This window comes from Podarcis tiliguerta (assembly GCF_965153285.1).
Source record: "Podarcis tiliguerta genome assembly, chromosome: 3".
In the NCBI taxonomy this organism is placed as follows: domain Eukaryota; kingdom Metazoa; phylum Chordata; class Lepidosauria; order Squamata; family Lacertidae; genus Podarcis; species Podarcis tiliguerta.
In genome coordinates, this window is record NC_139536.1 from 51021029 (window position 1) to 51035010 (window position 13982).

Below are 13982 nucleotides of genomic sequence, written 5' to 3' on the forward strand. Positions count from 1 at the left end.
CTGAACTACCCCTCCCACCTACCTTAACTTTCACAGGGGAGCAAATCTTTGATGCTCAACAATACACTTGCCCCTGTGATGCTCCATTCCCCAATGGACTGAACAAGATCTCTAAAGCAGGCTGCCTCTTGCAGCTGTTTTTCTTCAACCAAGCACAGCATTTCTCTAACACACACCCAGTACCACACAAACATTAAGACACTGCAACCAGGATTCCCTCTTTGCAGCCAACAGTCAAGAGAAACTCTCTGATTAGGGGACCAATCAGTTATTGGGGAAACGAGGAAGTAATGAATCAAATGGAAACCATCAGGAGGAAAAGGGGAGATGCTAAGAACTGTCTACACTTGTGACAATTAAGCTGCTGCTTTACTCTCTTTTTTTAAGGCTAGATTTTTTGTGGTAGGGAATAATAGAACAATTGCTGGAAAAACTTGTGAAGATTACAGTTAGATGGCAGTGATGTGTGGAGCCATCACAAAAAGTGAGTGAACAAGCAGCTCTTGTAGCAGATTGTATTCCTTGTGGCAAGCAAGGTGGGATTCCACATTGCCTGTGGCAAATTGCTCAGATTGAAAAGGAGGTCTGCCCCTTTCTAATAGTATATATTAAAGAATGTCATGCTGTGATAACAAGGAATATCACAAAGGTGTGACAAAACAGTTTTAATAACTTAAAAATGTAAGCGTGAACACATTAACTTTTTTTGAACTAACTCAATGATGTCTCCCTTGTCTTTAATCTTCAAACGATGGTTCTAGCCTATTTTTCCTGTGAGGCATTGCAAAGGCAGGTTTCACATGCATATTCATGGCACAATACAGTCTCCCTGTGCACCTCTGTTCTCTTTCAGCGGTGTAATGCAAGGGTTGGAAGGGGAAGGTGCCATTTCCAAGAAGTAAGGAAATCTCTTGGTTTTCTCAGATACAGTGTAAAGTATGTGTACTGCTTTGAATTAGTGACACAGTCTTGCAAAATGAAATAACACACTAATGCCTGCATCTGAAATAGCTGCTGTGCATGAACAGCTGCTGAGTAGATGTGACGATTTGTTGTACTGCATATATACTGTTGATGCATTTCTTCAAAAAATAGGTTTATTGAAGCCAATGGGTCTTTCCCAAGACTGTTTTTCACAATACAATACAGAAGCATTTCCCTCTTAATGTGTTTTTTTGCTTAATTCTCTCTATGTTAATTTCCCCCCCCCCCTTTCAGAATGATACTAATGTCAATTTCTTTTTTAAAGATAGCAGAGTTTCTTCTATTAGAGTTAGTTGTCCCATTACAAAGATTTGTGGACTGCCATTTTCAAAGAGGAATCTCAGGTGGTTTGTTGTCATGGCAAAAAAGTGGATCCTTCTAACCCAATACCACAGTTAAAAATAAATAAATAAATAAAAACTCCATTTGGTAGTAGCTTTCAATAGTATAATTGCATTTGTCTGTCTGTTTAGCCAACATTGTGATTTTGCATTGCAACAAAGTAAGACAACATTGACATACTGTGAAGATGTACCATGACAAATTGCCATGACATAGATATAGACATAATAATTTCTGTCTTGCTGGACGTCTATTAAAGTGTCAGTCTAAATAAATGAAAGAGATATTGATGGCTATAAGAGGGATTTTTATAGAACAAGCAGATTTTTAAAAAAAAACAAAACGATAAAACTGTGTCTCTCTTATCGATACAGCATGGTCTTTCTTTCTTTCTTTCTTTCTTTCTTTCTTTCTTTCTTTCTTTCTATTATAGTACAAAATGTGACATCCAAATGAATTATAGTTAAATCTCTCTTGGTCCATTTTTCTGGGCCTCATTATTTTCTTGAAAAGTAAATCATCTTTAAAAGCCGCTCATTTAAGAGAGGTTCTGTGTTAACAGGGCACCCTGGATGGAAAGAAATGCTGCAGATCAGTGTAAAATGCCTGTTATTGTCTAGACTTACGCTAACATAGAAGGTAATGAAATGTTTTTGGCTAGCTGAGGAAATTCTGTAGTTCTCTGATGGGGGCCCCTCTTATCAATGGCCATTTTCCCCCTTGCCCACATAATGGTGTGATTCTCATTGGGAAAGGGAAAAGCTCAAATTACTTCAGTGTGGCCATGTGTGCCTCAGGTGCACAATTAATATAACCAGTTCATGTGACTGCAGTGCAACTAGGCGCAAAATTAATTTAGGTAAAAATAGCTTTTCTTTGAAGGACAGCTGCTCTTTGGTACTGGTACTGGTGGGAGTGGGTGATGTCAGAGAGGGCAAGGGGGGGCAAGTGTCCGTCTCCTCAGACAAGGAGCTTACCCCCACCCCCTGCCACTGAATTCCTGTTAATACTTCAAGGAAAGGCACAGTTCACATATACAAGTGCATTTATATATTATCATTTTTCAAGAGGCCAGTGGCAATCTACGGAGAGGAATGGGAAAGCATCTGATGTGCAGGAGAGAGAAGTAATTGAGGAGGCATGGAACCCCTGTTGTTGTTTTCTTGCGCACCTCTTGGTGTCCGCCAGGCTGGGAATTGGTTGCTATCTTATTATGCTGAAAGGGTGGGATGCAGTCTCTGTTGTCATATAGTGTAATCATCCTGTATTTAATGCTGTACTGTTTTTAACATTTGATTGGGAGCTGCCCAGAGTGGCTGGGGAAACTCAGCCAGATGGGCGGGGTATAAATTATTATTATTATTATTATTACTACTACTACTACTGCTGCTACTACTACTACTCAAAGTTAGGAAAGTGTGCATAGAATTGTAGCCTTAGCTACCATGATGAATGTTATCTGGAGTGAGACATAGTCAAATCCTATATATAAGCAAGAAAACTTACAGTTGATTTTTGTTTGTATTTGTCTTAGTGGAGTGTGGCTGGGGACACACACATTGTGGCCGGAGGTGGGGGAGGCAGCATTTGGAATTCTTCAGAACATGTGTACTGCCTTGCAAACAGTCCAATCAGCACTCCAAATGCACCCCCCTCCCCGCCTCCAGCCACAATGTGTGTGCCAACCAATTCCCTCCTCTGTGATCTGGAGGCCCTAAGTGCCAGTTTGCTTGACTGCTTCTAGTGAAATCCCCCCAGGTCCCTGTCTAATGGCTTCTCCAACTGCTGTTGTTTGTACAAACAACACAGTGGTGTAGTGTGGTGTAGTGGTTAAGAGCGTTAGTCTCGTAATCTGGTGAACCGGGTTTGCGTCTCCACTCCTCCACATGCAGCTGCTGGGTGACCTTGGGCCAGTCACACTTCTTTGAAGTCTCTCAGCCTCACTCACCTCACAGAGTGTTTGTTGTGGGGGAGGAAGGGAAAGGAGAATGTTAGCCGCTTTGAGACTCCTTCAGGTAGTGATAAAGCGGGATATCAAATCCAAACTTTCCTCCCACTTCAGGTGTGAGTGAGAAGTCATGTGTCATGCATACACTCCATAAAATATTTCAGAGAAGATTTTCCTGTCTAGTGTTGCCCTTTTAGGGTCATGTACTGTACATGAGTGTGTTGCAGCTGAATTATAGGAGTTTTCTCATGCGCTTCTCTGACATGCATGTGTGAGCGCAATTGTTTTGAAAAAGTGATTCAAATGAAATTAAATGAACAAGAAAAGACTCATCTATTCCTATGCCATATTTCCATACACATTCCTAACAGTTGATGGACATCTTGTTATCTACTAATAATAACATCAAAGGACAAAGAAGCCAAATGCTCAGTTTGTCTCTTGGTGTTGCCCTATAAATACATCTATATCTAGCTATGTCTAGTGTGCAACTCAAATATATTGATATGCAGATGTCCTTCTTTATGACAGTTGCCATGAATAGTTAATGCTGTCAGTTACGGCTTATTAAGAGTTTATAATACCATTCATAACATACTAACTAATTTATAAGCATGTCTGTGGCTTTTATGTTCTATCAAGTATTTATCACTGACCCTTACGAGGAAGTGTTACAGATTTTTCTGAATAATTTATATGTTTAATATAAAATTTAATGCTCCGGATTTCTGCCATAGCTGCATCAGACTTTATGGCATTTATTTTCTTCCCCATATGAGTTATTCAGGGTAAGGAATATTTAAAACTCACTTAGATCAGTTTTGATCGTTCTCCCCCTTCCAATAATTTGCTGGGTGGTTTGCCACAATTTGATTCCCTTTAAAGCTCCTTCCCCTTTTAGGACATCTGCATAATTTTTCATGTACAATATTCATTAATGATGTGTTAATACATACAAGGTTAGATTTAAGCCAACTATATGGTGCTATGCTGATGTAAGTCACTCCTCAAACCACTTATTCCCACCCCTGCCATTCAAGAGACATAAACCTGTTCCTGGAAGGAAAGCTGTTGTATTCCATTTGTGTACCACTTCTTAATAAAAAGTGCTTCGTAGACAGTGTTAAATCAAGTTAAATTGTCATGTTATAACAATGCAAAATAACTTCTATAAAATCAAGAAGCCATTAACACTATCTAACCAATTCATCTGGCAAGTATTTACAAGCAATCCAACAAACCTTCTCAATATACTTCTACGTTGAGCAAAGGATATCAGAAAAAGGATTTCATTTAGCTGCTCTAACGGCCATTTAGAAGGTGGAAAATCTCACTTCCTTGAACAGCAAGTTCCATAAGAATGGGGTGGGTGGGGCCTATCACCAAGAAGACTCTAGGTCTTATAGTCACCCGCCGTATTTCAGGCAGTTGAATCACATGTGGAAATACACCACTTTACTTTCAGGACCTCTCTTACACTGTGAAAGTGGAGCAGCATTGTTGGTCTAGTACTTAGGGGACAGGATAATTTTTAAATTTTTTATGGAGGCTTCTCTGTTTCATTAACTGTTATTGGCAGCTCTGTGGCCCACCACACTTTTTTAAAATTATTTTTACGAAGTTTCTGTTTGTATGAAGTTACATGAAGTTGCCCCTGCCCAATTGCAGGCTGCTGTATTTACCCACTCTCACCCAAATAATGCCTCTGAAATGACAGTACATCCTGACACAGCATAATTCATTTCTAGACATGGGATGAATACCTGGATATTGGCAATTTCTTCTCCAGTTTCCATCAGAATTCTCCTGCATCCTTACCGGAAGCCAAAATTGGGCCAGGACTTAAAGGGAAAAAAATCATTATTTAACTATGTGTGCATGTAGCCTGTACACTAATACCAATTTGACTTCTTTCTGTTTTTGTCTGTTTGTCACCAAAACTACAGTGCATGCACAAGAGAAATATATCAACAGACTTGGGATTATCCTAAAATATGTACTACTACAAAAAAAGTCCCAGGCTACTGCAAGAGCTTGAACTAGATGACCCTTGCAGTCCCTTCCAATTCTGTGAGTCTATGATTCATGCTGTATGCATGCCTGCACCAAACATAATTGTGTGTACTCTGTGGTACATTGCAATGTAAACTGCAGTGTTTGGTGTAAGGATGATATGGGCTATACAGTACTGCCCTTGATCCTTTTTGACATCTTTAATTAAAGGCAGTGAAGAAACAAATTTAAATGTAGTCTGTATTAAAGTTAAATTATTCTAAAAAGGCAGCTAAGAGACCATTTTTCAGGCACTGGTCTTGGAAATTAATTGGGTCTTACCAGCACAAACTTGGTCAGTCCTGGGACTGATTTATCCAGGTATGGAAAAAACAAGTTACTTGTCCTATCATACCCTAAGGAAACATGTGCTTGATTTATTCCAAGTGAGGAATATAATCTTTGCTTTAAAATAAGCATCTAGAGTTACTGAGATACTGAATATTTATAAAAACAGAAGTTCCATTTTAAAAAATCCTTATATTCTATTGTTTGATTACAGTGAAAAAATGTAAGAACAGCACTCTTCACAAGAGGAATGAACGTGCAGCTGCTTCAAAGGCTTTAGGTAGCTGTTTCAAAGTGTGTGTGTGCATGTGCGTGCATTCCTAGATAATACAGGCTCATTTTTTTTCTTGTCTTTCCCCATCAGGTACACATTTATGTGTTTATTACCATGTTTAGCAAAGTGTATTTAAACAGAATATCAAGGACAACCTCTTTATTGTAGTCAAAATAATTGAGCAAGGAAATGTGTTAGAAGGGACCACAAGGGTCATCTAGTCCAACCCCTTGCAATGCAGGAATCTCAGCTAAAGCTTCCATGACAGATGGCCATCCAACCTCTGTTTAAAAACCTCCAAGGAAAGAGAGTCCACCACCTCTCATGGGAGTCTGTTCCACTGCAGAACAGCTCTTACTGTCAGAAAGTTTTTCTGAATGTTTAGCTGGAATCTCCTTTCTTGCAACTTGAAGCCATTAGTTTGAGTCCTACCCTCCAGAGCAAGAGAAAACAAGCATGTTCACTCTCCATGTAACAGCCCTTAAGATATGTGAAAATGGCTATCGTATCTCACCTCAGTCTCCTTTATTCCAGGGTTAACATACTCAGTTCCTTCAAGCGCTCTTCATAAGGCTTAGTTTTCAGACCCTTGATCATCTGGTTTGCCCTCTGCAAACGTTCCAGCTTGTCAACATCCATCTTAAATTGTGGTGCCCAGAATTGGACACAGTATTCCAAGTGTGGTCTGAATAAGGAAGCAGAATAGAGTGGTACTATTACTTCCCTTGATCTGGACACTATTCTTCTGTTGATACAGCCTAGAGTAGTGTTAGCTTTGTTTTTGCCGCTGCATCACACTGTTCACTCATGTTAAGTTTGTGGTCCACCACGACCCCTAGATCCTTTCCTTTTCACAAGTAGTGCTAATAAGCCAGATGTCCACCATCTTATATTTGTGCATCTGGTTCTTTCTGCCTAAGTGCAGAACCTTACATTTGTTCCTATTGAAATTCATTTTGTTAGCTTGTGCCCAGTTCTCCAATCTGTTAAGGTCATTTTGAATTCTGATTCTGTCTTCTGTGGCACTAGCTACCCCTCCCAGTTTGGTGTCATCTGCAAATTTGATGAGCATCCCCTCAACTCCTCCATCCCAGTCATTTATAAAGATGTTGAACAACAACGGACCCTGGACAGAACCCTGCAGCACCCCACTTGCCACATTTTTCCAGGATGACAAGGAAACATTAATGAGTACTCTTTGAGTTTGGTCAGTCAACCAGCTACAAATCCACCTAACAGTTACCTCGTTCAACCCACATTTTACCAGCTTCCTTGCAAGAATATCATGGGTAGTAATGTTAAATTCTTGAGAATAATCTTTTGGAGAATATTCTTGATTAATGGGAATATTAGAGAATTTTCAATTAAAATAGGAGAATATTTTAATGCATTGAAAATGATATAATCACGACTGGACCTAATGGTCAGGGGTCCCTTTACCTTTACCTTTAAACTTGTTCATATGGCAACCAAAAACTGTATAGATACTTTTATTCAATGGGGCAATGCAGTGAATTTTTTGTACCTAACTTAAAATTGAAAATTCAGTGTGAATGACTCACATTAATCACTAAGCCTGCCACTAACCGTATATTTACCATCAATTTTGAATTCTAATTATGTTGTGTATGTATGAAATGTAGCTTTTAAAGTAAAAGGAATATAAAAAAACCCTCAAGTCCACTACATGAGTACGTTCTTTAATAAGCATATCTACATGGTACAGTAGGGACGCGGGTGGCGCTATGGGTTAAACCACAGAGCCTAGGACTTGCCGATCAGAAGGTCGGTGGTTCGAATCCCCGCACGGGGTGAGCTCCCGTTGCTCGGTCCCTGCTCCTGCTAACCTAGCAGTTCGAAAGCATGTCAAAGTGCAAGTAGATAGATAGGTACCGCTCTGGCGGGAAGGTAAACGGCGTTTCTGTGCGCTGCTCTGGTTCGCCAGAAGCGGCTTAGTCATGCTGGCCACATGACCCGGAAGCTGTACGCCGGCTCCCTCGGTCTATAGAGCAAGATGAGCGCACAACCCCAGAGTCGGTCACGACTGGACCTAATGGTCAGGGGTCCCTTTACCTTTACTTCTACATGGTACAGTATCTTCAGTGCAGCACTAATATAATCAATATAATCAATATAAAGTTTAAAATGAATGCTATTATTTCCAGAAAATAAAACACAAATAATCTGTAATGACAAGTTACATAACATCAGAAATGCAAATTACTGTCTGCTTAGACAAGTAAGGCAACACACATTTAAATTATAACTGATAAATTGTCACAAGAAAGAGTTTATTTAAAAAATAGGCTTTATAATATAATATAAATTATAAATTTATATTGACTCCTCAAACATCTTAAGAGGATAAGTCACCAGCTTCGTCTCCACTGGTAACAGAGTTTTCAATTCCACACTGATCATCTGGGAGATCATAGAATGAAGTTGATGGTTGTGTAAAATTCAATGAGCTTGATAGAAGTTGTGTTTTCTTCTCTTCTAGGAGTTATGAGCTACTTATGTAAGCTTTCCTGCTCTGTCTACAGTAAGCCTATTCCTTTTTGCTGAATGAATAACTCCATAAGTACTGAAGCTACGTTCTGTTACAGCTGTTGTTGGTGGCATATTTAAAATGTCCAAAGCCACTTTGCTAAGCTTTGAACCAAAGTATGTTGCCTTCCCCCAAACCACTGCATCCACTTTTTCAACCGACTTCAATACATATGACTTGCTAAAAAAAAATCTTCCTTAGCACGATATGCTGCCAGCTCAGCCAAAATATCTTGTGCATCATTTGGTGCACCTCCTGATATTTTGAGATCAATGAACCTTGAATTTGTTCATCTTGTGATAAATGAATGCCATTATACTTGGGATCAAGTTTATTTGCAGCAAAGTGAATTATGCTGTTACACATAATTGTATAGACCTAGGTATTAAAGCTAGTTTCTGTAAAAAAAAAATCATACTGTATGGCCAAGGGTATGGAATTGCTAAGAATAAGGTCACACCAAAATAGAAAAAAAAAAGCTATTGCATATAATTGAAATACACGGATTTCCTCCATAATTGGAAGAAACCTCTGGCTGGTGAGACCCCCAAAATAAATAAATAAATAGTAACTAGGAATCATGTTTGAATTTTACAGGTGGTAGTTTATTACCCTAATTCCAGAAGGTAAGCTTTTTGTGGAGACATCTGAAAAGACAGAAGGTGGTATGCTGGCCTGTGAATACATTCTAAGTGTGATGAATGAATGCAAATAGTTCTATATTCATGCCAGAGGTGCACTAATATGCTCAAAGTAAATTGCTAAAATTAATGAAATAACATTTTCTTCTGCCTGAATTTGACATGCTGACATCTGCTAGGTGCGTTATATAGACAGATATATGACTTTGGCTTCATGTCAACATGTCCTTTCTGGATGAGGCAAGCAATATGATTAACTAAGATACCAGCAGATACTTTTCTGGTGCTGCTATGTTTATTCCACGCTAGATCGTATGCCCCTTACTCTTACCATAAGTACACTTTCTTTTGTTTATGCACACACTTGTTGTGTTGATTTTTACAGATAAAAGCATGACCTGGTGATGCTGAGATGCAGTAGTTAAACAAAGTAGCATTTGACAAGTTTGAGCTGCTCAAAGTTTATTTTAGTAATGCAACAGAACCTGAAATAAACTGACCAGGAAGTTGAAGAGTACAACACTTTTGGTATTTAGTTGTGACTTGTCCTGAGGCGTTAGAGTGAAGGGTGTGTTAATAATAGTAATAATAGTAGTAGTAGCAGTTGTATGAAATAAGTAGTAGTAGTAATAATAATACTACTACGCCAGTGTGGTGTAGTGGTTGAGAGCGGTAGTCTTGTAATCTGGGGAACCGGGTTCGCGTCTCCGCTCCTCCACATGCAGCTGCTGGGTGACCTTGGGCCAGTCACACTTCTCTGAAGTCTCTCAGCCCCACTCACCTCACAGAGTGTTTGTTGTGGGGGAGGAAGGGAAAGGAGAATGTTAGCCGCTTTGAGACTCCTTAAAGGGAGTGAAAGGCGGGATATCAAATCCAAACTCCTCTTCTTCTTCTTCTTCTTCTTCTTCTTCTTCTTCTTCTTCTTCTTCTTCTTCTAATACATCTGTGTGAGCTGTGTACATTGAAACACTTTCATATGCACATCTCTCTGATTCGATCTAGTTACTTTTATCCTGCTCCACCACCAAAGAGCTCAGGCAGGCCTGATTCCAGCACCTGGTATCCTCAAGAAACAGACAGGCCAAGGGCCTTATTGGAGCCCATTGGTGCTGATATATAGGCTGTGTAGTGAATGATGCTACATCAGGGTCACTATGGGAAATTTAAAATGGCATCTTGTAGCTGCCTTCTACTATCACAAAGTAACTTTCTAACGAGCACATTGCTGACTGCCCTCTGAAAGTTGGAGCTGGTCTTTAGCTCAGGGCAACAGACATGGTTCTATTCCTGCCTATTTTATCCTCAGAAGAACCTGTGAGGTAATTTAGGCTGAGAGACACTGACAAGCTCATGATCACCCAGACAACCTCAGTTCCTTCAAGAAGAAATTGGGTATAAATGTGATGAAGGAAATGAATGTGTTTTTAAAAAACCATTTGGGGGGGGGGAATCATTTTATTCTGTTTACTGTTGTAACTAACAGAGTCCTGGAAGTTCAGTAATGAGCCTCTGTGGCTATGAGTTTTGTTACTGATCTAAAGAGACATTGGTACTGAGGGAGACTGAAGAGAACACACACACACACTTACATACAGTGGGACCACAGATTTACAACTGGGATATATGCTACTAAGCAACTTATCCAAATGTGGATTTTTACTCAGAACTGCGAAGGTTATGTGTAAAAGATGGTGTCATCATCTCCCCCTCGTCACGTGAGCTCTTTCCTGACATTCATTTCTCCTACTTCTTTGGGCTGTGGTCTGTGGGTTTAAGTTTTGATCAAACAGGTAAATAATACAAATAATGAAGCCAACTCAGCAGAACAGTGTTTACCCTAACCCAAATCATTATGTTTACAAAATAAGGAATTTTCTTTCTGTTTTTGAAAGACGTACAAAGGGATTGCTGTGAAGGAAATGATTTGCATTTATGCAACTCTGTAAAATTCAAATTTAGTCAGCTGAAGGATGGGGGATGGCTGGGGGTGGGGGGAGGTAGCCAACAGCAGTTGGAAGTAAATGGGATGAACAATCTGGATTCAAAAATGAAATTAGCCATGTGCATCAGAAACCAGCTGTTAGTTTCAGACTGAATAAATGCAGCCCCAAACAGAGATTCAACATTTTCTAGCCAGTAATTGAGGTATTTGTACAATTCTTTCTCAGAAGTTTTAAAAACTAAATAGTTGGAGATGTGTTTTATCTCATGGCTCTCATGTGTGCTTTGACCATTTGAACCAAATAAAAGCTGGCTGAGGCTTGTTTATTGTTTAAATGATACCCACTTTTAACAGTGATCATTAATAGCATATTGTTAATTAAAGTACTTCAAAAGGAATGTTGGAATTATTTTAATGTCATGGTGCTGTTAATAACTTGGAATCATGTGATACTTTGCTTTAACAGCCGTCTCAGCATATGGTTTGCAACAATTTCTTAAGTTAATTATATACCCATTCAAAAATAGTTTACATTCTTACATATTTAATGTTACATTTGAAAAACAAAATAGAACTATGGAGACTCTCTGGGTGCAAAAACCAACAACCCCCAAACCAAAAACAAACTCAGTGGGTGCTAAACAGAAAAAAGAAAAAGAAAAAGAAAAAGTATTCCAATCTGATGCCAAGATCTGTGCATTCAGATTATATTAGATATATTTGCATAGAATATGTGGAGTCTGAAAGATGGTAGGAAGGCAAGGAAGAATGCAATGCAAGAGACTCACCATTTAGTCCCTTGGAAAGGGCTGAAATTAGACCCAGGTCTGCACTGGGTTGACAACAATTTTTCTACAGGGATTTATGCTCCTTCCGGCCACACATTTAAAGCATTGAGTTGTGGAGTCTCCTGCTCCATTTAATTTGGATGAATTGGGCAAATTGGGCATCCCCAGGAATCCCTGTTATCACAATGCCTTATATAATGTGGTGGGGAGAATGTAAAAAAATCCCTACTGGATCAGGCCAGAGGACCATCTAGTCCAATGTCCTGTTCTCACAGTGGCCGACCAAATGCCTCTTCATGCTTGCTAATTCCCAGCAGTTCGCAGGAGTGTACACGCTTGATCACTTCACCACAAAATGATCCTAGAAAGATGAGTGTGTGAACATATTTTTATTATTTATTGAATTTATATACTGCCCTATACCCGGAGGTATAGGGTATAGGGCGGTACATACATAGAGGTAAACCAAATGCTTCAACAGGAGACCTTACCTGCACGAGGTCATCTTTGGTTCTGTGATCTTTCACAAATTTGCCTGTGTGTCAAGATAGTCTTGTTTAACAGAAGCTGGAATTCTCTACCATTCCATGCTGCACATTATCAACAAAACACAGTGATACTGGTGCATCTACAACATATACAGATTTTCTATGTTAAGAGATTTCAGTCTTGCCCTCATCTCCTTCTGATCCAGTTCTATTATTTGGCTCCTTTGTATATCCAAATCAGATATCAATCTTTGCTATCAATTGACTGTGGAATGCTTTCTCTAGGGAGGCTTGACTCGGGCCTATGCTGATGACATTTCGTGTCCAGCCCTTTTTAGTTCCCCAATTCTTTAATACAGACTCCTTTTATCTCCGAGAAGTTCTTATGCTGTTCTTCTTAGATTGTGGCTCCTGCTGCTTTTATGTTTTGAAATGCTTTTTATTGCATGTGTTTTATTTTGTGTTGTAAACTGCCCTAGGAATTGAAGGGTGGACTCTGCATTTCAATAAAAAAACTCAAGTATCTATCTTTTCCTTTTGCAAGTATATGACATCGTATGAAACAAAAAAGTGCTGCTTCTGGCTCTAAAGGCAAATAATTTCTTCTTTATTTAAACACGGAGAAATGACTTTACTTCCATTTCAGTACATTGTATTTAATTAATCCAGCCAATGAAAACTTAAGTTTGTTAATATAATGATGCTTTCACCCATCATCTGCTATGGACAGGCTGATTTACCTAGGGATGTTAATGTACCAAATTAAATTACTGGCCTCAGGGAGGATTGGTTTTGAACTCTTTAGTTTAAACAATTGAATCAAATTAGTTTCCTTTGCCATTTTAATACTCATTTTTAAATCAACTCCTCCACTCCCAAAGTTTGACAGCTTGGAAATAACATCCCTATTACATAGAATAATATATAATCTAGTTCAAACTAGAGCTCATTTGAAAGTTAGTGAAAACTTGCAATTTATTAAGGACTTTTCCTAATAAATAATTGTTTTAATCATCATGAGGTACTGATGAGTACAGTGGTACCTCGGGTTAAGAACTTAATTTGTTCTGGAGGTCCGTTCTTAACCTTAAACTGTTCTTAACCTGAGGTACCACTTTAGCTAATGGGGCCTCCTGCAGCCGCTGCGCCACCACCACACAATTCTGTTCTCATCCTGAAGCAAAGTTCTTAACCCGAGGTACTATTGCTGGGTTAGCAGAGTCTGTAACCTGAAGCATCTGTAACCTGAAGCGTCTGTAACCCAAGGCACCACTGTAATGCACTGAGGGACAAACTGAATGTTACACTGTAGAAAGTATGAGAATGGTCTGGTAGCATATTCTCCTTTCTTTACGAAGTGTCCATGGGAAGCATTGCTTTTACATGAGCTCTGGACATACATTTGAGAAGTAAACTTGGGTCTAGAATAGATCATTGGTAATCAATTGTGGGTGGGCAGAAGTTTCAGGGGGAAATGGGCTGGTAGGTGAAGGGTTAAGCATCTCCTTCTCTGCTCCTTTTGTTTAAAACACTCACTCTCATTGATGCCATCCAACTGAGAAGGGGCAGTCTAAGCTTTAAAATATGGAGCTGCAGTATCACCTGTAATTTGTCCCAGAGAGTGGTCAGAGCCTCACCAGACAGTGTGAATGTTTATTGCATTTTCCCATGTCAGGGTAGGGCTTCC

General features: G+C 39.3%; 1 protein-coding gene and 1 long non-coding RNA gene across 5 annotated transcripts in view; one reads left to right on the top strand and one right to left on the bottom strand.

Moving 5' to 3' along the window:
* Positions 1 to 13982, top strand: part of PRKN (parkin RBR E3 ubiquitin protein ligase) — a 582309-nt gene that overhangs the window by 194329 nt on the left and 373998 nt on the right. The gene's annotated exons all lie outside the window — the stretch shown is intronic.
* On the bottom strand, positions 1804 to 6618 carry LOC310674725. The gene is made up of 3 exons (XR_014509740.1): positions 6403 to 6618; positions 5038 to 5115; positions 1804 to 1894 (listed from the first exon to the last, which is right to left on the bottom strand). It is a non-coding gene; the product is annotated as an uncharacterized lncRNA (long non-coding RNA).